At 39.9% G+C, this 23,173-nt stretch overlaps 1 protein-coding gene across 1 annotated transcript in view; it reads right to left on the reverse strand.

Moving 5' to 3' along the window:
- LOC149065889 (prolyl 4-hydroxylase subunit alpha-2-like) overlaps nucleotides 1-22,807 on the reverse strand; it is a 66,057-nt gene extending 43,250 nt beyond the window's left edge. Inside the window, exon 1 of the mRNA XM_089253335.1 lies at nucleotides 22,552-22,807. The gene's annotated coding sequence lies outside the window, so the exon portion shown is untranslated. The remainder of the gene's footprint in view (nucleotides 1-22,551) is intronic.
- Nucleotides 22,808-23,173: the final 366 nt, after the last annotated feature.

Raw genomic sequence — 23,173 nt, forward strand, 5'->3', positions numbered from 1 at the left:
TCTATAATGTTAAAAAAATAAGAAAAATGATAAGAATCGTCCCGGGTGAAGCCCTGTCAGCCTGATATTTTGTGCTCCTCTCAGCCCGCAATTTAGTAACTACATAAAGAAAACTTTAGGTACTAATACCATTTTTATACGCCAACCATAAATACTGTATATTTTACGGGCAATGCATTATATTTTATCATGTATACACATAATCTTTAGTTTTTTATGATTGCATTTTTAATTGGTTTGCTGCATTTTAGAAGTATATGACATCCTTATATTTGTTACGGATGGCATATTTTTCACAGTCATCTCGCTGGGCATTTTGTCTGTTGTGGCCTTGTATTTGTATTTATTTTAGTCACCATGGTGACCTGGCGCCAGGGGTTTGTCCAGCCCTGTTTATGGGGGGGGGGGTCATGGCTATATCTCCCACTTTCGAAAGACTGATCCAGTCTTTTCCTTCCAAACGACTACAGCTCCCGTTACACGCTGCGGTATTCCGCGTAATCGTTTTCCTACGTCTAATACGTGACACATTTTTCTGAAAGGCACCTCGGGTGACCCAAACTCCGAAAATTGAGGTTAATCATTAAAAATTTCACTTTTTAATTGGCAAGCATTGATATATCTGAAGGAAAATTGTTTTTTTAGGAGTTAGTTATATTAAGCAAATAAAGGCAACCTGAATGGTATTACAGGACAAAAAAAAAAATATTTTCAATATTAAAAAAAAATATGGGATGTGTTGTAATACAAGGAATACGCTGTATTTATATGATTTACATGTATTTCAATCGTATGAAAATGTCATTTAATGTTTGCTAATTTATTTTTTCATCATTGTTGAAAAATGCGCAACAGTATTTCTCCTTTATACATGGCATTTCGACCCAAAAACGCAACCGCTAATAACCATCACTGCCTGGCTTGTCAACAAATAGGAGGCATGTATAAATTTCAGCCATTTTGCTGCCAATCGATTGAAGAAACTCCATGTACAGCTATCAAGTAAGAATCGAATGTTAAAGTTACTGGCACGAATGCTAGAGAACACTATCAAAAGAAATATCATAGCATGCATTATAATTTAAAAGTAAAAATTTATATAAAAGCATTTCCTTTTTATAAAATTAAACAACCTAACTATCAGCGAACTCGCACACAAACGTATTTAAAATCATAAAAATTATATTAAAAAAAGTTACATTGACCATAATTTATATGAAATTTTAAACAAAATAAATGAAAAAAATTCTACGTAAAATTGCTATTTCATTATCCACTAGATGACGCTGTATCGCTAAACACTCTTTTAGTGTTCTATTCAGGCCCGTCATTTCAACTCTGTCCAGGGAAGGCAAAAGCATATACTCAATATACATTTGCCCACTCTTATTGGTAATTTGCCTGTTGTGGCTTCGAATTTTGTATTTTTCAAATTTTTGTTAAAGCCTATTCCCTTCCCTGATCCCCCCCTCCCGAAGTGACGGGCCTGATCTTATTGCCAAATTTCGTTATCCCCTGCAGATTTTTTGGAATTTTCAAAATGTTTTTGCACTTTTGGTACTAAAAAAATGCATTAAAAAACTTAAATTCCAGCTAATATTTACTTTTCCAATTTTTTTTTCCAAATTTTAAATTATTTTTTGTGGAGAAGTCATTCATTTCTTCACAAGACGATGCAGAGTATATTCATCTTCACGTGCAATTTTTTTTCCAGAATTTTATTTCAAAATTTTAGGTAATAAATCACACTTTTCCCGGAGGCCCTTTCTCCACTTTTTTTTTCCGTTTTTTAGTCGAAGAATCTGTTATTTAATCAAAAATATTGATACAAGTAATTACGGATTTATTAAATGCAATATTATCATATTCGAATTTCGCTTGGGAGGGGGGGGGGAATCGATCACTCTGATCACCATCCCCCTTCCCCATAGATTCGCGCCTGTCTCTGCGGGGAAAGTACTGCCAATATGCGAGTACTTAGAATTAAGCTCTGTCCTTGGTACAATGCAGAAAGAGCCTGTAGAACGGGCTTAGTAATAATAACAACAATTTAGTAATGAAATAATGTTTTCTCGTTTCAAATCCCTGACAAGAAAATTTATTTTCCCCGAAGAAGCAACTTTGCTTTGTGTTAACGGGGACCGATATTTGTGATTTGGTCATCTATCGTCGACTGATTTGGTGACAGGAATAGTGTGACAAATAAACACAGTTCTCTATAATATCGATTTCCAGTCAGTCACATTTTCCGCGCAAGTGCGAACTCAATGCGGATAGGCTTTGTTGCGTTGTATGCGCAGTGACCTCCGGGTACAAGGTGGACTCGAAGGCACGATGTTCATACACGGAGCTGCTGACCGTTTCACCAAATAATCTTCATTGACCCTTAATGAAACGCAGGCTCAGTGGGTTTGGTTTCGAAGCTACTACTACTACTAAACCACACGTGTGCATTTCGTTCATATTCCTCTGTGGACGCTCTAAAGAATTGGTGCATGTTGGAACGTGCGTCTACGTGTTGTGAACCTAACGCGAAGATGGTTTCTGTGTTATGCTTATTATGTGTAGTGTGATGCCATCTGCCATCGATTTGTGTAACTATGACTGAAGTGCGTTGATTGAATAATTGCATCGTTGTAAGCCTGTTGCTCTCTGTGTGGCGAGATTTTTTAACGAAGAGATCTCGGCCCACATTTGCGCCTCGAAGTTGGGAATCGCAGAATATCAACTTCAGCCGCCCACCACTGGGGCCGGATCTACTGCGTGACGTCACTGCAAAGACACTTTTTTTTTTTTTCAGCAGACGACATCAACACACAAAACGTGATTAATTGACCGGGTTTTTTTTCTACATTTTCAGTTGCTTATTTCGCTGTTTTAAGTGAGTGATGTCTTCTCGTTCATGGCATTTTTTTAGTGTCACTGATATGGACGTGTGGTATTTTTTGCGCGAGTTAAACAAACCTGTTTTCACCTCGATCTGCTGATTTTCGCTATCTGCTGGTTGGTCCGTTTCTCCCTTTTTTTCTTTCACCCTTCTACGGAGGGATCAGCATCATCATCATCAAACCATTACATTTCATAACCCCTCCGATCATGTTCTCCATCTTCTTCCCCGTCCTCTTTTACTACGGACATCTCTTCCTCCACCCCTATGTATTTTTTCCTCCCTAGTCGAAATTTCTTGTAACTCGTACCTCTTCACTCCACTATGAGCTAGACTCAGACGTCACGGAGGTAAGATGGGTTCTTATCAGGTTCCGCTAGCCAGCCACTAGCCGAAGTCGAGTACCGGGATCTTGATCGACTGGCGTCGGTACGCCACACATTTCGTGATTTTATTCATTCCATTTTTTTTTTAAATTTAAAATCGTTTAAAAAGTTTCAATTTGTTGCAAAAAAACCCGTTAAATCCCGGGCATTGGGGTGAATCTTGTAATACCTGGACGTTGTAAGGTTTCCGCGGCAAAATTTTGAGAATTCGGACTGAAATTTCTCCACCATTAATATTCACAAGTGACCAAATCCCGCTATTTGGCTTCAAAATTTTTCTCTCATACACACACACATGCCCTATATTACTGACACACACGCACATTCTTGTCTTTCTCTTCACATGCCCGACGTAGGCCTTTTGTAAGTCGGGAGACAACCTTCTGAGGGCTACGTACCGACGAGAATTCTGGTCTGGGATCGAAAACGAAAAGCTATTGTATTTTTTTTAGTCAATGACGGCCCTTAAATATCGCTGTAGATGACGACGGTTAAGTTGAGATGGATTTATTCGAGATGCCATGGCAGAGGGTTCGATACCTAAATGTAGAATCGAACCTGTTTTTCATTAATAGAAAATGCAAAGGAGTTGCTACAGAGAGAGATCGTTTTTCACTTTGGGTGCATTGACCGTGACATTCACATGAGGAATCGCTTGTACCGTTTGCTGAGGAAGATTGTTGTTGTTGTTGTTAATAGGATGCAAATTGTTGTTCTTTTTGTTTGACCCACCTATGAGATAGATCCCACTCTTCCTCTTTGTCATGTTTCTTTCCTCGTCGTAATAAATAACAAATGACGCAATCGGCGAATGTCGGGATTCCGATGGATTGTAAATATATATTACGCATTCAGGGCCGTAACTAGGATTTTTGTGAGGGAAAGGGGTGGGAAGAAACACCATTTTGCCACCCTCACCACTATAAAAGTCGATGGTTTTTTTACGGTGTTTTTGCTACCTCCTAAAATTTGCAGCCGCCCGGTGGAGTTGTTCCCATTTTCCCGACTCTACTTCCAGCCCTGAATATACTATACATTCGTTTGACTTTTTGAGTTCGGATGAAAGGGGGGGGGGCGGGTGACCTGCTGCCCCCAAAAGTTTTGAGGACTCCAATTTTTTTTTTGTATCTGGAAGTTGGCATCCGAACGAATAAGTGTGCCTTGCTACAAAAATGTTTAAAAAACACACAGTATATATCGGGGGTGGCCAACGAGGCGATATTGTGCGATGCGCAACAAGATAAAAGAAACTATTATATTTTTGATATTAGTTTCAATATTCACGAAATTGTGGTTAACATAACAAAAAAAAAATCTCCGATTTGACAAAAACAATTTGTACTTCCAACACAAACACAAAACCTCTTTAAACACAAAGATCGCAAGATTGATTTCAAAAACCTACAATGGGAGTTACGGAAGTAACGGTAGCAGATTTTCTTGTGCAATCATCGGAGGTCAGTGATGGTGATCTCGACGAGCAAAAAATCTCCCTCGAAAATTTTTCTTTTGAAGTAACTGAAACTAAAAAAAAATACGCGAGTCACACAAAAAGGTTTGGCCGCCCTGCGAGCGAATGACAACATCAACTCGAGGGCTAAAACACCCCAAACAGAGAAGTCCAAGAAAATTAAGTTCACCACGTTGTGAAAAATAGGAGAAAAGATACACCAACACCACATTTCTATCGCGAAGCGAGTGTGAAAAGTTTCGCAACCATTAAGAAAGCGAAGTCTAAAATCAAACCATCACTGGAAATGTTCCTAAGGGTGCGACCATAGTGCACGCGTTGGTTTCCGATTCACCAAATCCGCACCGTAACTGATTGGCTAAAAACTTGAATTTCAGGTTTTTTTTTGACCAATCTGTAACGGCGAGGACTTGCAGAACCGGAAACTAGCGTGCAGTATGTTCGCACCCTTAGACCGCACATAAAGGATCTACTGAGTTCGCTGAATCTAATGAGTTGCCGAGAAATTTGGAAAAAATTCAGTTTTGTAGACTTGCGGAGTGGATCTCCCGACTTTGACAAAAACCCTGGAAAAGTTCCGTCCAGTGAGGAGCCGGAAGCAGCCCGGTCTTATTTACTTACTTAGAATACACCTTCTTAGGCTATTTACTATATCTATCTATCCCGTTTGTAATCCCACCGTCAGCCCTAAGAGTTAGGCAGGGGGGCAGACATTTGAGTCTTATCTGGTAAGAAATTGTAGTCTACCACGATGCAGCTATTTACGAAGTTTCCTTCTGCGCTGATTTCGCTGCCTATGAGGGAACATGTAAATACCCTTTTGTGCAAAAAAAAAATTAAGAGTTCAGTTAATAATTCATAAAGCGGGCCATAGCAAGCACAATCATACTGATATATGCAGGAGTTCTCCCCTCCTCTCTCTCTTACCGTGTGAGTGCATGCGGCTTATATACCGAAGTTTTGTCCTTGGTGCGGTCCCGCGAGACCATTATGTTGGCCCAGAGAGAAGTTGTTCACACCTGGTATACGGGACACCCTGTATACCAGGTGTGGACACCTGGACAGTGCTAGCACGGCTTTCATCTCATTAATCGTTCGTCGTAGAGGTATGATTCCAGTATTAAAAAAAGCTCAACAGGCGTTTGAAAATTACCCTGTATCAGTTTTGAGAGTGAAAATACAGTGTGTAACAAAATAAAAAAACCTTATAAATTTTTATACGTCCCCTTCCCCCCCGTGCCGTAACTTCCAATTATAAAGTTCTTGCCCTGTCTCTCTCCTAATGCCATCGAAAAGAAGAAAAAAAATTCCACGTTTCTAAGTGTAATATTCACAGAGATATTTCGAATTCGAGAAAACGGAGGAAAATTCGGGAAAGAACAGCGTTAAATGCCGGTAAAACGGTTTTTCCCGCATTTAACGATGTTCCTTCTCAAATTTCCTGCGTTTTTCGAATTCGAATATCTCTTTGCATATTGAACTTAGAAACATGGAGACAGGGTAACAACTTTTTAATTGGAAGTTAGAGCACAGGGGGACCGTATAGAAAAAATAGATTTTTGTTTTGTTTTGTTTTGTTACACACTGTGTTTTCACTCTCAAAACTGGTAAAGGGTAATTTTTGAACGCCTGTTGGAAAATTAACAAATAATAAAATTACCAATTAAGCATTTTTTAAACTGGAATCATACTTCTACGACGGACGGTTGATTGAGATAAAGTCCACATTAGCACAGCACCTACAGCACACCCTGTACACTAAACGATAATATGCACACTCTAAATAATGGAAAAAAATATTTTTTATAAACCGTAAGATTTGAATGGCGGAAATTCAAAACTACGTAACTGAAAAGAATCAAAGTGAAATTCGGAAATGAAAAAAATAATTTCAAGCTTATGAGAAAATTTAAGATTGGTGGAAACAGTTCCAAAATTAATGAAAACATAATTTCAGAATTTGTGGAAGATAATTTCATAATCAATGAAAAGTAATTTCGGAACTGATGAAAAATATTTTCAGAGCAAGTAGAAATTATAAATTAGTGAAAATTCATGATCAATGAAAAAAATTTTTTGAATCACTAAAATCTCGGAAATGAATAACAATTTCAGAATTATAGGAAAATTCAAGAATGATGGAAAATAGTTTCAGAATCAATGGAAATTCAAAATTGATGGAAAATAGTTTCAGAATCAATGGAAATTCAAAATTGATGGAAAATAGTTTCAGAATCAATGGAAATTCAAAATTGATGGAAAATAGTTTCAGAATCAATGGAAATTCAAAATTGATGGAAAATAGTTTCAGAATCAATGAAAATTCAAGATTGATGAAAAAATAGTTTCAGAATCGATGAAAATTCAAAATTGATGAAAAAATAGTTTCAGAATCGATGAAAATTCAAAATTGATGGAAAATAGTTCCAGAATCGATGGAAATTCAATTGAAGAAAAAATTATTTCAGAACGAATGAAAAAATAATTTTAGAACGAATAAAAAATGTTTTTAGAATATCAATGAAAAATTCCATCATAATAAATGAAAAATTGCATAAAATTTCAAAACTAGTGAAAAAAAATAATTTGTCAGAATTAATAATCTTTGGGGCAAATGGAATATTGATGCGTTTCCATTGACGTGAATATTTCGTAAACTCGGACAACACCGGGTTATTTGCAAATTAATTGAGATAATTATAAATCATATATCATTCATTGAGTGCCTATTAATTGAGGTCATAGACAGATGGACAAAGTGCTTGACCACAAACTTGTGAACCATGAACTGCTGACCCGGCAACACCCTGGATTATTGCGTACATTCAGAAAATTGTTACATCGATTCCGGTTGTGGTTTTTCGGTTCATGAGTTTTATTCATTCTTTTTACGAAAAACTGCATGTTTCGGACATTGTAACGAAACCTGTTAATGTGTTTTTTAATACGAGAGGTCACACTCAGGTCGAACAACGATTTTCCAGTTTATGAAATGAGTAAAATTTTAAGGGAAGGATGAAAGTTATTTTCCGACATACAGCTCGACAAAACACTCATGTACAGGGTGTCCTATAAATTCGTAAATACAGTCGACCCCCCCCCCCCTTATTCGCGGGGGTTACGTTCCGGGGGGTGACCGCGAATAACCGAAACCAGTTTTTTCTTGTATATCTCGTTTATAGAAGAGCAGGGTAACTTAGAGGTACAAGGGAATGTAAAAGAATGTGTAGCGATTGTTGGCGATGTTTTCCGAAAGAACATTATGATTTCTGTTTGCCGTTTCTTCTTCTTATCACCAAGTACGTTGGAATATGATAACAAGGCTTCCTCGAACAATTTTTCTACTTGCGAAGAGCGTACCATAGAGGGATCTATGTCATGAAAACAATCTATTGCTGATTTGAACTTGCGAAGCCCTTCCGCTATATTTCTCATGGTGAACTTGTCCTCTACTTCTTTATCTTGATTTTCTTCGTCTGGTTTCAGTAGCAGTCAGTTGCATTCCTCTGTCAATACCTCTGAATTGCTATTAATTAGCTGTTCGACTTCTATATCCATATCATTGAACCCTTTTCCATCCACTTGTTTCACTAACGTGACAATGTGTTTTATAGTCTTCAGTTGGCTCTATATAAATGGATGTGTCCTTTAGCGCCGCACCACATTGTGGCCAAGGGTCAACCCAATCCGAGGTGACCGTTTCTCTCTTGGAAGCTGCCTCGGAACTAGTGATGACAGTAATGTCATTAGCGAGCCATCCTAAACATGCAAAACTCAAACACATGAATGACGATTTCAGAGTGTTGCACCACAGTAATGGGAAAATTAAAATGTGAGCTCTTTATCGTACATCTTGCATTTTACAAGGCACTGATTTGCATATTTTTAATCGTTTGCTTTCGTGCAGCGACCTCTATTGACAGAAACTTGATTTTTTTCAAGTTTGATCCTCCTCCTCCGTGAGAATGAATTGTGAGTGAGGTGATGATTGTGAATATTTGTAATGTTGTAGACCTGCCGCTTTCTGTGGCGAGACTTTTTAACAGGGAGATTGGCTCGCATTTGCGACTCGATGTTGTGAAGCACATTAAGTCACTTTCAGCCGGCAACGGGGTTCGAACCCAGATCTTTGCTATGCGAATGGTTGTTTTCAAACTGTACACATGTACTTCATAATCATTCCTCAGGGGAATTTATGATGAATTGCTTCTTCCCACAGAAAGTGTTACTTTTGTATATGCGTAGTCTTAAGTGTTTCTGATGTCTGAGTTATGAGTGTTTCGCATGAGATAAGTGCTGCCATCTCTCTTTCCCACTGGAAGTTACAGCTACTGCTCCTTAGCATAATATGACCCATAAAAATGTTCTTAGGCTGTCAGCTTTTCGGTAACGATGACAGACGAAGCAGGATGTCCTAAGATGATTTAAACTTACTGAAAAATATTCGTATGCCGAAGCTTTCAGGAATAAATATTTTTATACAGTATTTCTCCAATAAATATATTGGGGGGGGGGGGAGGGGTGTCATAAAATTACCTTGCCGATATATACACCAGCCCCTAGCGGCAGCAAAAACAAACGAATACGAATGATATTCGAGATACGGGTATTTGAGAGTATGCGCTCGAGGAAGAGAAGGGAAACTACAGAAACAACATTTTTCAAAAAATTCTAAAAGCACACTAGTGCTCACATTCATACATTGCAAATTGATTGGCACAGTAAAAAAAAAACAAAAAAAAGGAAAAAAAGAAACATGTGGAAACAGCCAATGCTGATCACGTTACTGCCACGGAAAGCCCCCCACCGAAAGGTCAGTGCACCAACCCCTCGATGAGATCTCGGTGGTTCTTTTGTCTGCATCCTGTGCCGGCATTTATGATTCTACAGGTGCCGTTTTCCAACGCCATTCATGGTTTTTTACTCACCGATGCACCGTTGACTCAGCAAAGCATGAAAGTGAGTGTTGTCATTTCAATTTTCGGAAATTTTGTAGCTTAAACCGTAAGGGGTCATTCAAGTATTACGTCAGCATCGAGGGGGGGGGGAGAGAGGGGGGTTTCGGATTTGCTGACTTTTGATGACAAGGGGGGGGAGCGGGGTTTTAATGTTGCTTACGTCATCAACCACCCTTTTTGAAGAAATGAAATATTCTAAGCTGCTGACGAAATTTAGCTGACATGGGGGGGGGGGGGGTCAAAAATGGCTAAAAATCTGCTTACGTAATACTTGAATGGCCCCTAACAGTGACAGCTAGGTTCATGTTTTTCTCGTCAACCTCTATTATCCCATACTCTGAAACACGGACTTCAATTTAATTACCATTCGTTGATTTTTGCGGCCTCTAATGGCTCGTATATCAGAAAAGTTATTTCATGACCACTCTGCAAATCCGTCTGCTGTGGTGTAGTTGGTAGAGAAGAGGATTCTGATTGGCGAAGGTTGTCGGTTCGCATCCCATTCAATTCGCTCAAGAAATTTTCTCTTATTCTGTAAATCATATTTAAAAAAACAATTTCCATTTCCTCGACATTAGTTCGGTCTACGACATTAGTGTTTTACGAAATGTATGAAGTCACATCATCATAACTTAAATTGTTTCGGAAGAACTCCGTGTATCGAGAAAAAAATGACCGCTTTGTGGTTTAGTATTATTAATGCTCGCTGTCACACCTTTTCGTTATGCGAGCAGCTCGTGTAATGGTGGAATTGACCCCGTTCGTTTCACTTATTATTATTATTACTATTACTAGTGCATTCATTATAAGGAAGACATTTTTTTTTCTGTTTTCCCTTAGAGCGAATCCTTTCTGGCACTTTCGCAGAGAATGCGGAACAGCAACAAAAACATACTAAAGCGAAAAACACTGAAACTATCTGAGCACTTAAGAAAGTGTTCTGTTGCACAATTAATGATAAACAAACCAACCCAAGGAAGGCCGCTCCACTAATAATAATAATAATGATAATAATCCAGGCCGTGGTCTTTCATTTGTGTGTCTATGTTAATTAAGGAATAAAAGATTGTTTTGTTGCTTATAAACAGGGTATTTATACGTGCATATATAAGATGTCTTTTTTTTCTCCCATTCAGTTCTGGTTACGTTAGGCGTTATTTTGACGTATATCGTAGATAGTTATCCCAAGAAGCACAGAAAATTTTTCAAATCTTGCAGTATTTCACTCATTTTACCCATCATAACTTTATGGCATCTACTATTTTCACTTTTAAATAAGGCGGACAGATGGCAGCACCACTAGTACACGAAACACGCTGACGTTAGGTTCACACATACACTCACAACGCACGTTCCGAAATGTATCAGCTCGTTAGAAATTCGATAAGGACAATGTTTACGAGTTGCAACCTATGGTTAAGAGCAGTGCTGTGATACCTCGGCTAACGAAATAATTCGTTTTGGAATCATGTTCGTCACCCGAAACGAGATTTCAAGTAGCTTTCTATGGGAAAATCGTTTGTTTCGTTCCAGGTTCTGAGCAAAATTTAAACGTAAGTTTTTTTAAAACACCAAGGAAAGCTACAAAAAGACAAAAAACTTATTTTACGGTTTAAAATGAATAACTTCAAAATTGAATAAATGAAAATTTTCAGGAAGATGAGAGAGTTGAAGATTTTTTAAACTAATAATACTTTTTAACGCCAATGTACACAGCCAACACCAGCTTTAGTCTACTAAAACTGGTGTCGACACTACCCAGTAGAGTTGATACGTGCTCCCATCCATTTGTGGTTTGGTCAGCTCATTCGCTTCTGATACGTGCAGATGGAAAAGATGGGCTCCTAGAATGTCCAGTTCGATGCTAAAGAGCCTTGCACTAAAAAAACGCGTTCTCTGGAAGAAGCTCCCCCCCCCCCCCTTTTCCCCAATGCATTTCGTTAGTCGAAAAATTCGTAAGCAGAGGCGTTCGTTAGTCGTGGTAGTCCTTAATTTTTACACGAGCTTCAAGAATCCCTTGAATGCCTGGTTTTGTTTCAACGGGCAGTCCCTTGCAGTGTTTAGTTTCCGAAGTTAAGTCTCTCCTCATAAAAGACCCCTCAACATGGAACTTTCATACCATGAAAATTGAAGCATTTACCATCTTAACTTCAAAACATGGAGCACAGATGGCAACATCATCAGGGACACGGAACTAGCATAAATTTGAAAACATAATACATTAGGGCCATAAATATTTAGGGTTTCGCCAGGGGGCGATAAGGATTCATTTATTTCTGAGAAGGAGGTCGATGAGTGCAGACTTTTGACTATTCAAATATGCAAGGTTTTACCGAAGTTTTTGTTATTGCCATTGTTATGAAAACGTTATAGCATCAGCTTCGTTCATCAGCATCTTACGCAGAAATCATTTTTCCTAATATTTTTGGAAAATAAATGTTTTTTTTTTCACCTTCGGATTTGGCAGTGGTTTTTGTAAAAACACAAAATTGAACCCTTTTACAGTTACTGCAATAGAACATGGGGAATATTTAAAGCTGCTGCAATAGGACGTGGTTCACTTACAGTTGCTGCAACAGGACATGGGTACATGTAACCCTTTCACGACTAAGGGAAACATTTTTCCCATTTTAAAATGGGTGATTGTTATAACCTTATCTGCATTTTTTATACAGAATGTCTCAAAATAGAACGTATGCCGAACGCAATTACGTAAACGGGAACGTTTAGGAAAAAAAAATCAATTGGTGCCAATGATAAAACATTCGCGGGCTGTACTCTGTTAGCAACCTTATGGTCCTGTAAGGGTTAAAGCTGCTACAATAGAACATGTTTTACTTACAGCTGCCGCAATAGGACATGGGGACATTTAAAGCTGCTGCAATAGGACATGGGGACATTTAAAGCTGCTGTAATAGGACTTTGGGACATTTAAAGCTGCTGCAATAGGACTTGGGGACATTTAAAGCTGCTGCAATAGGACATGGGGACATTTAAAGCTGCTGTAATAGGACTTGGGGACATTTAAAGCTGCTTTAATAGGACTTTGGGACATTTAAAGCTGCTGCAATAGGACTTTGGGACACTTAAAGCTGCTGCAATAGTACACGGGGACATTTAAAGCTGCTGCAATAGAACATGACATTTAAAGCTGCTGCAATAGAACATGGGGACACTTAAAACTTTAAAGCTGCTACAATAGGACATGGGGACATTTTAAAGCTTTAAAGCTGCTGCAGTAGAACATGGGGATATTTAAAGCTGCGGCAATAGGACATGGGGGCATTTAAAGCTTTAAAGCTGTGGCAATAGGACATGGGGACATTTAAAGCTTTAAAGCTGCTGCAGTAGAACATGGGGATATTTAAAGCTGCGGCAATAGGGCATGGGGACATTTAAAGCTTTAAAGCTGCGGCAATAGGACATGGGGACATTTAAAGCTTTAAAGCTGCTGCAGTAGAACATGGGGATATTTAAAGCTGCGGCAATAGGACATGGGGACATTTAAAGCTTTAAAGCTGTGGCAATAGGACATGGGGACATTTAAAGCTTTAAAGCTGCTGCAGTAGAACATGGGGATATTTAAAGCTGCGGCAATAGGACATGGGGACATTTAAAGCTTTAAAGCTGCTGCAGTAGAACATGAGGATATTTAAAGCTGCAGCAATAGGACATGGTGTGCTTACAGCTGTTGCAATAGGACATGGCGTGCTTACAGCTGCTGCAATAGGACATGGTGTGCTTACAGCTGCTGCAAGCATTATGATGCACTTGCAACTGCTCGTAACAGGCGACTCTGGAAACACACAAAAACGACCGCAGTCCTGGTACTTCAAGGGAAACCAGTAAATCTTTCAACAAAGATATGGAAAGTTATACGGTGGCGAAAATTCGCGACTTAAAATTATGTATATGTATATATATATATATAACCGGTGAATTACAACAAACAGAATGTCTCGGAGAAGACATTTGAGGGTAAACACGCTATTCGTAGTTGCCCCATAAATACGGCGCCCGCCATAAATGTTCGAATGGATTCCTCTTTTTATGCGTCCACAGGCGTGCGCAGGAATCGGCCGATAATGGAGGGTGAAAATAGCGATAAAATAAACACAATGCTGCCGGCTTTAAAACAACCCATTCTGGCGGAATTTGGTCCCATTCAAGAAGAACGGAATCATTACTGCGACGACGAGACGTTACGAAAGAAAAGTGTTCGCGTATGGTATGTACGTACCCACGCGAATCACACGGAATACAATGGAAAAAAAAAAAAAGGCTGAATAATTTTTCTTCTCCTTTGACACAATAGCACCCATTGGAATAACATGGAATAAAAGTGCGTGTGACAAATAGGCTGAGACTTCTTTTCCTACGGCTGAATATTTCCTACTTATTCTTTACGGCGACTCATCGCTAAACGATGTCGTATTATAGCACGATCCCATCTTATTATTGCCGGAGTTTATGATGACTAGGCAATGTCATTCTTTTATGACGAAGGGGTGTTCAATTGGTTTTTTTTTTTCTAGTCACGAGCACCGTCATCATCGTCATCATCGGAAGAGCACCGATATTGATATCTCTGACGCGTGCTCAAAGCCAAACCGCCATAATGTGCGTGTGTGCCAAAGAATTCTTAAATGAAACTTTCATTCGATTGTAGATTGTCTCCCCCCCCCCCCCCAATTCGAGCAACTTTTGGTGCTTGAATGAGCACCTCGGTGATCGCGTGAAAAAAAAAGACTCGAGCTACCTGCTTTGTCTGCGAAGGTGGAGAGCGAGGATCGTATTTCAGTGATGGAGTAGAAAATATTCTGAACTCATTGGAGCAAAATATGAATAAATAGAAGGAGAAGTGTGATTTGCGGACGGACCGGCAGCAAATGCATATGAGAATAAAACGGGTAGTAGAAGTAATTGGCGGACCACGACAAAAAATGAGTAAATAGGAGAAATAATTTATTTACCAAAAGAAATAAATAAGTAGGAGGAAAAATTGCGGACCAGCAAAATATAAATAAATAGGAGAAAAACATAAAAAGTACAAGTAGCTTGCGGACTGTCAAAAAACAAGTAAATAGGGAAAATAGTTTTTGCGAAAACAAATAATCGAAAGGATTTGCGGACCAAAAAAAATAACTGAGTAAGTGGTAGGAAAACATAAATAGTAGATTCAATTTACGGACCGAAAAATAAATAGTAAAAGATCGTAATTTCCTGCATTCTCCTCGATGATTTATAGTGAACCATGGGCGAAGATACGGGGGGCGTGAGGGACCCCCCCCCCCAGCGTCAAAGGTGGAGTCGACTGATCTAATTTATATGTATATATGGGAATTGACATCATCGTGCCCCCCCCCCCAGCAATAATGACCGTGCCCCCCTAGACTTCCAAGTCTATCTCGCCTATGTAGTGTACAAAAGTATGAAAGTATAATTTTATTTGAACCCATCTGGATATTACTAATATCAATTACAACTGGTGAATAATTTTATCGTCGGCTTTTGCGGACCACCTCAGGTCCGTGAACCCAGGGCCGGATTAACCATTAAGCAAAATTATCACGTGCTTAGGGGCATCAGGAGAAAAGGGGCACCACGAAAAAGGATCAGTGTATATTTTTTTAATGCACATTTCTCCCCCAGCATCAACCATCCGGTAGAAAAACCCAAAATTTTAAAAGCACTTGATTGTACAATTGAAACTCAAAAGGTTGGCCAGGTCCCCGAAATCAAGGGAGGTCGGGGGTGTGATGCTCCGAGCGCTGAACCAGGAAGGGCGCTGAGGTTACTCTATTTCCGTTAAAAATTACGGGGAAGGGGTGCTAAAATAGATACAGACCTCTCCCCCCCCCCACTCCCCCAAGCGTGTAAGTAACTTTCCTAGTTGCATCACTGAGGGTGACACAAAATCACTGAGAAACTAAGTTGATATCGAACAAGAACTCACGTTAATGCTCAGTTTTTGGATTGAGATTTCGCTCAATTTCCATAAATTAAGCCCAGATCCGTCTCAGCAGCATTATAGGCCCCGGGCAAAACAATTTTTTCTGAGGCCCCACCCTCTACCCGCCTACCAATTTGCATAATTTACTCAGTCTCCAAAATTTTAACCAGATCGAGTTGTCATAAGGCTTTTACGGCACTTACCGACCCGTAGCATCATAGGCCCCGGGAAAAATGACTATTCCGACCCCCCCCCCATAAAAAAAAAACCTGCTTATCATTTTTCGTATGTAAAATGATAATCGAACTGATAATGACTCCTCGAAAATTTTTATGAGGCCCAGGGCCATGCGGTAAAGGGGATAGGGTCGAGGGACAACAAAATCATTTGAGTCATTTAGGGCCTTCGTATGGGTTAATCCGGCCCAGCGCGGACCATAGGTTGAGAAACGCTGCTTTAGTGGACTACGTAGGCTGGCCTACATCGAAGAAAACTCCCGTACTTTCAACGAACGAAGAAGGGCTGGGCGAGCTATCTATTTCCATTCATAATCTTCTTTCCTCTCCGTATAACAACCCCACGATATAATCAACTTTGAATACGTTACTACTTGACATCTATGAACTAGATTATCCACCAACAGAGGGCGTTTTTCTGGAACAAGTGGCCCATAACACGTAAGGGGGAAAAGTGGGAGGAGAGGCGTCGAACGCGATCGGATCATTGTTGAATCAAAACCGATGGTGAACAGACAACAATAAAAGCTTTTTTTTAATTTGTACGGTGCCATTATCATGTTTTTAAGGGTGCTTCATTGTTAGAGATATTATTAATTACTAGATACACCCCCCCCCCCTATTTTTGAGCCCGCTTAGTACAATCTTAAAGGAAGAGGAACGCGATAGAAATTGAATGTAGGCCAACTTTTAATGAACTATTATTCGGTAAGATAGATCTTTTCTTCTTCGCGAGCACCGACAATGTCTATGATAAGAAGAAGAAGAGCACCCGTGGGGGAAAACTCTCACGTACGCTATTATACTAGAAAATGTAAATTTCCAAATGCATCTGGAATTGGGTGGCTTAATTTGGATTTTGTTTAAGACTTGGCGAACAGTGTTTAGAGGGATTCGGGCATGGCAACCTGACGTCTTACGGGCTCTAGCCCGTGGGTATGTGGGATTAATCTATCATTTTTTTTATACCATAGATTTACTCGAAAATGATATTTTGTGAAGACTTCTAACCTAATGACCTGACGATGATCGCGGCCTATAGGAAAATACGCTCATTTTAAAACATAAATGCTCGACCCGTGGCCCGCAGAGTTATGCGATATGACCCACGACCTCAAACCTAATTTCATAAAAATGAATCAAACGGCTCCACATTTACTGATCCAGTGAACTTGAGTGACGTGCAGTACGGCCTGAAATCACTTGGAGGGGCCCTCGGTGCATTTACAGATCGCTTAAGGATCCAGCGGCACATTCACTTGAATGACTCGCGACACAGGTCTAGATCACTTACAGGACCAGGTGACATATTTCCAGAGCGCAGAGCTCGTGACGTAGTTACAGAGCACTTAAGTGGCCCGTGGTACAGTTCCCCATCACTCAAGTTACACGCGGCATAGTTCCAGATCACACAAAAGAAGCCCGCGATCACATTCACGCGTCACAGCTTCAGATCGTTAAAGCGGACCTCGGTGCAGTTCCGCGTTACTTATTTTACCTGCGGCATACTTCCAGATCACTCAAGTGGCCCGTGACATATTTTCAAACCAATGACGTGGCCCGCACTCTCCAAAAGGTTGAGCACCCTTGCTCTAAAAGGCATGGGGTGGATCCACAACGAGGGAAGTTCGGGTGGGTCGCCAGTAGTACATCTTTTCTAGTTTTGGCCCTGGATTTGGATGCCTTAAGAGGGCGGTTTTCATGAGCAACCAGGAACGTCTCAGTACATGGATCCAGCCGGGCTTACGACCATGGGCTTCAAGTGCTCAGAAGGTTTCATGATAATGACATTTGGTATTGTAATTTTCCAGAATGACAATGCGAATAGGTAGGCAGGCGCTCTTACAGCAAAGTAGGGCGGCCTCAGAACATCACCTAATCCGGGTGGCTCATGTTATACTGTCGAGACGGCCCTGATAGCATCATGTTGAAGATGATGACTGAGGAAAGGTAGTCGGATAGTGAATGAATAGTTCATTAAGTTCAAGAATTTCAAGGCAACAAACACATTCATTATTATTTCCGAAACGACTGAAAATTATTATATACTTCCATAAAAAGAAGGGGGAAGTTTATTTCCCAAAGACCGGTCCGCGCGCACACACAAGGTCACTCAAACAGCCAGACAGCAAATAAAATATATAAAAGAAGAAGTAATAAAAACTACATATCTATTGTTCGCGAATCTCTGTCTCGAGAGAGTTTTATTTGTTTGCTTTATTCAAATTTTTATCATGGAAAAAACGAGATTTGTTGTTATTTTTTCTCTTTCCTTCGGGCGATGTTAAGGTTCAAGGATATCAAGGGAGAGTCCGGTCTCGATCTCGGGCCCCGGGGGCCGAATTTTATTTCACGATAATAGCAGAAGAAGGCTTTCGAAAGCTGATGAGAAAGTAAAATAAATAATGGGATTTGAATATTCCTGAAGAGAATGCCATGATTTGCCCTTGAGAAAAGACACCCATGTCGATTTTTTACTCATTGCTTTTCCCATCTAAGCCTGGGATTCCTAGAGAAAGAACTGAGATACCCAGGACCGTCTTAGAGCATCATGGGGGCCCCCCGGGCCAGGTGGTTTTCCTGAGGCCCTAGCTGGTAAATTCTAGAAAATTTCAGCCGCATTTCATTTTTGTGAGGCCCCTCTTCTCTTGAGGGCCCCGGACCGTGCCCCCGGGTGGGCCCATGCGTTAAGACGGCACTTCCAGGACCGCAACTAGACACTTGGTTAGCCAGGGCAAGCATGCGTTTTGACACCCTCGTGATGTTGAGCGAGTGATCAAATGAAAACAATTCGGCACCCGGGACACAGGACCTGCCTGCTCCCCCACTAGTTCTTCAGAAACCCTGTATACGCCATTTCATTTCATCCCAACAACCATTTCGATCTTAAAATTCGGCTATGTGATTGCCTAATCGCTTGCTAATTGGCGAGTGACCTACGCCAGTTGTTCTCAACCTTTGGGAGCCCGCCGCCCGGTCGTACTCCTTTGCCCGGTCCAACACACGACTAATGTGAAATAAATGGGTAAAAATGAAACGATGAACCTTTCACGGCCCGGCGGATGAGAAACACTGACCCACCCCATTGCAAGTTTGAATAAGTTGTCGAAATTCAGAGGACACTCATTACTTTACCGCACACCAACTCCTGTCATATATATCGCCATATGGAAATTTCCAACAAGTTGAGTTGGGTGGGAAATAAACGCGTCATTTTTATCGGTGTGGTTACCCAGTCTCGCCAAGTAAAGAACTTGTTTCCGATGTTCTTGCCCGGATTCGAACTCGTGAACCTTGACGGTAACCTACATAGTGGTAGACGAGCATCTTACCACTGCCCCACTCGAGCAGAGGGCGCTCGGTGTAACCGGTACGTACAGTTTGAAATTCATAATAAACAGCTTTCTCATCTAGCGGTTGGTGCGCTAACTACAACCATAACTCTAAGCCCGAACTGGATCAGTTCCGAGCACCGTCCGGCCAATTTGGTGCTAATTCGATAATTTATGATCAGAAACACAAAACAGTGAGTCAGGTATGGTTAAAAAAATTTCCGTCAGATATCGTAAAAGTCAATCTATAATTTGCTATACAAGCAAAATCCAGTGGCGTGGTAAATTTTCCCAACGTGCGTAAAAGTCTAACTTTACCTTCAGGACCTCTCGTGTAAATTATAGGTTCATGCAGGGGTGTTAAACCATGCTTGATTTAATACGCGATGATATATTTTTATAACTAGACCTTCACACATAAATTATGCAAGCCCAGTCTCTTGCAGGGTTTCATCAAGATAAAGAATAAGGGGCCCTTCAAGTATTACGTAAGCAAATTTTTAGCTTTTTGCCCCCCCCCCCCCTTTGCCAGCAAAAGTCAGCAAAACGCTGACCCTCTCCCCTCCTCTTGTCAGCAAAATTTCGTCATCAGCTCTGCCTCTCTGAATCCTAACTGATATTTTCATAAAGGGTCGACGATGACGTAAACATTATCCAAACCCTCCCTCCCTTCTTGTCAGCAAATCGGAAATCCCCCCCCCATCGATGATGACGTAATACTTGAATGACCCCCTAAGGAGACATTTTTTCTGTTTTTCTTGTATTAATGAGATATACCAAGGAATATGACAATGCATTAGTGGAAACAGGGTGCTCATGACATCCTTATCCCCCTCCCCTCCATGATAAATTTATGAGTCCAAAATTGTTCCTCAGCATCCTTATCTTAGTGACCTTCACAAGCACATTTCGGATAATCAAGGAGCTTCACGGGCACATTTGAATATTAAGTGAGCTTCATGATCATATTTCGGGTAATCAGTGAGCTTCACGAGTACATTTTGGATAATCAGGGAGCTTCACAAGCATATTTCGGATGATCAGGGATCTTCACAAGCATATTTTGGGTGATCAGTGAGCTTCACGAGTACATTTTGGATAATCAGGGAGCTTCATGAGTACATTTTGGATAATCAGGGAGCTTCATGGCATATTTCGGGTAATCTGTGCGCTTCACGAGTACATTTTGGATAATCAGGGAGCTTCACAAGCATAATCAGTGAGCTTCACGAGTATATTTTGGATAATCGGGAGCTTCACAAGCATATTTCGGATAATCAGGGATCTTCACAAGCATATTTTGGGTGATCAGTGAGCTTCACGAGTACATTTTGGATAATCAGGGAGCTTCATGGCATATTTCGGGTAATCTGTGCGCTTCACGAGTACATTTTGGATAATCAGGGAGCTTCACAAGCATAATCAGTGAGCTTCACGAGTACATTTTGGGTAATCGGGGAGCTTCACAAGCATATTTTGGGTAATCAGTGAGCTTCACGAGTACATTTTGGATAATCGGGGAGCTTCACAAGCATATTTTGGGTAATCAGTGAGCTTCACGAGTACATTTCGGATAATCGGGGAGCTTCACAAGCATATTTCGGATGTTCAGAGAGTTCACGATCGCATTTTCGATATTAATTAAACTTTACGAGCACATTTGGGATAATGAGCTCCAAGAGCACATTTTATATATTCAGGGAGCTTCACGAGTACATTTTGAACTTCGGTAAGCTTCACAAGTACACTTTTGGAATATCAAGTGAGCTTCATGAGGCCATTTCGGGTAATCAGCGAGATTCATTAGCGCTGTCTAACGTCATCTCGTCAGAAGAAGAGTAGCACAGAGGAGTCGGAAGTGACCTGTGGACCTGTGGGTTCTCGACTTAATCTTCATATGAGGTTTTGATTTCTGAATTAATTATGGAAGTGCTCAGACCGGTGCTACAAAATACAGTGTCTACAAATACAGCGGCCCCTCCCCCCTGCTCCGATGTCATTGGAGCACCCATACGGCAACTTTCAGATAAGGCTCCAAATCGAATTAGCACGATGCTAATTTCTGAATGCTGCTTTATTATTAAAAAGAGTTTTAGCGTAATGTTTGATTGGAGTGCGAATCTAATTAAACGAGCGGGCATAAGCACGAAGCGCACTTTAGTGCTTCAGTGAGAGTTTCTTTGCACAAGAGCAACAGGTCGAACATATTTGTCTCTTTTATTAAAACCCCTGTACAACCCTCATGAAAAACATACTGAATTTTTCTTTCACAAAAACAGATGTAAATTGGAGGTATTAGTAAATTTTTATTGAAATGATACACCAACACGGTAAATTTAATTAATTATAATTGGTTCTTCAATTAGCTAAAAATGGTTAAATAAGGGTAAAATATACAGTTTGCCTTGATTTTAATGTTATCTATAAAAAAAGAATCTTGCTTAGGAAAAGATGAACAGTTTTTACCTTGATTTTTGTTTCCGATTCCCTCAATTTGGGGGCGATTTCATACATCTCTGAACATGTAAAATATTTCAGATCAACTCTATCTAGATAAAAGAATATTATTACTATACAAGGTGTCCCGTAAGTCTTAACTTGCCCTTTATCTCATCAACAGTTCGTCTTAAAGGTATGGTTTCAACTTAAAAAAAATGATAGAAATGTGTTCAGAAATCACCCTGTACTAGTTTTGAAAGTAAAAATACAGTGTGTCACAAAATTTAAAAAAAAAATCTAAATTTTTATATGGACACCCTGTTTTTACAAATCCAAATAGGAAAGTTCGAAAGATATTCGAATTGAAAAATCACAGGAAAATTAAAAGACAAGCATAAAAGAGGAAAAGAAGCGCCATCCGTTAGTTTATGTTGTTCTTTTCCAACTTTTCGAGTTCAACTATCCGAGCGAATATTGCACTTAAAAACATGGAATTTTTTTTGGGGGTTCAGAAGAGACAGGACAACAACTTTCCAATTGGATTTGCTAGGACAAGATATAAATATTAAGACACCCTGTATAGCCGTATATTTTGTACTGAAATGACATTTGAACGTTTACTTTGTAAAATACCAAAAAAATTGACATGATGGGGGTTTATTGACAATGTATTTGCCATGTGTGTAGAAACATAGAGTGTATAGTCTGCATAGAGCATATAGAGTGTATATATTCCATTTATAACCAGTACGAACACATTCAAACCAGTGTTCATGCCTACACTGTATACTCTTTTATTTCATTGAAGATTTTCATTTATTTTATCAAGAATTTACCTCAAATTTTACCAGCTATATATTACAATCCATGAAAATTCAAAAGTACTTACTTGGATGATGTTCAACTTTGCACTACTTTCCCCTCCTCACGTAACTCACAACCGATAACGAAATCTCCAACTCAATAACAATCGCGAGTGCGGACGAACGTTTCCAAGCCAGCCGGACTAGATTAAGACTGGTCAAGAAGAGAAAAGAGCGCAGTTTTGTTTACACGATCACCACCAGCACCAGTCACTGACTACTTACTCTGGTGTGGAGTTTACTTTTTTTTTGTGTGTGTGTGTGCGCGTTCTTTTTCAACTCATGGATCAACTTTTCCTGCTCTGATGGCGGCGGCAGCAGCAGCATCGGAGTAGGTCAGCAACAGCAAAATAAAAATTTCCCATAGTAGTAATAATAGTAAAAGCAAACACAAAATAAAGAAATGCATTGGCAATCGTGTGCCTTTTTTTTTTCCATTTTGCTCTTGTCATGTACGAAGAGTGCGGCGAGTATTTTATGTAAGTGCGTGTCGGGCATGAATAAACAAATAGCCAAACAATAAAGCGATTTCCCACTTCGCTTTCGTGCTCAATGAGATTTGGCAGATGCATTCAAAAGATATTCCACAAAGGAACGCCGTTATCGTCATCGCAATAATAATTATTTCGGCAACTTCTTTTTTTTTTT

Source organism: Pholcus phalangioides, unplaced genomic scaffold, assembly GCF_987345545.1.
Source record: "Pholcus phalangioides strain wild (caught in Gottingen) unplaced genomic scaffold, Ppha-v1.0 ptg000037l_1, whole genome shotgun sequence".
NCBI classification, from domain to species: Eukaryota; Metazoa; Arthropoda; class Arachnida; order Araneae; family Pholcidae; genus Pholcus; species Pholcus phalangioides.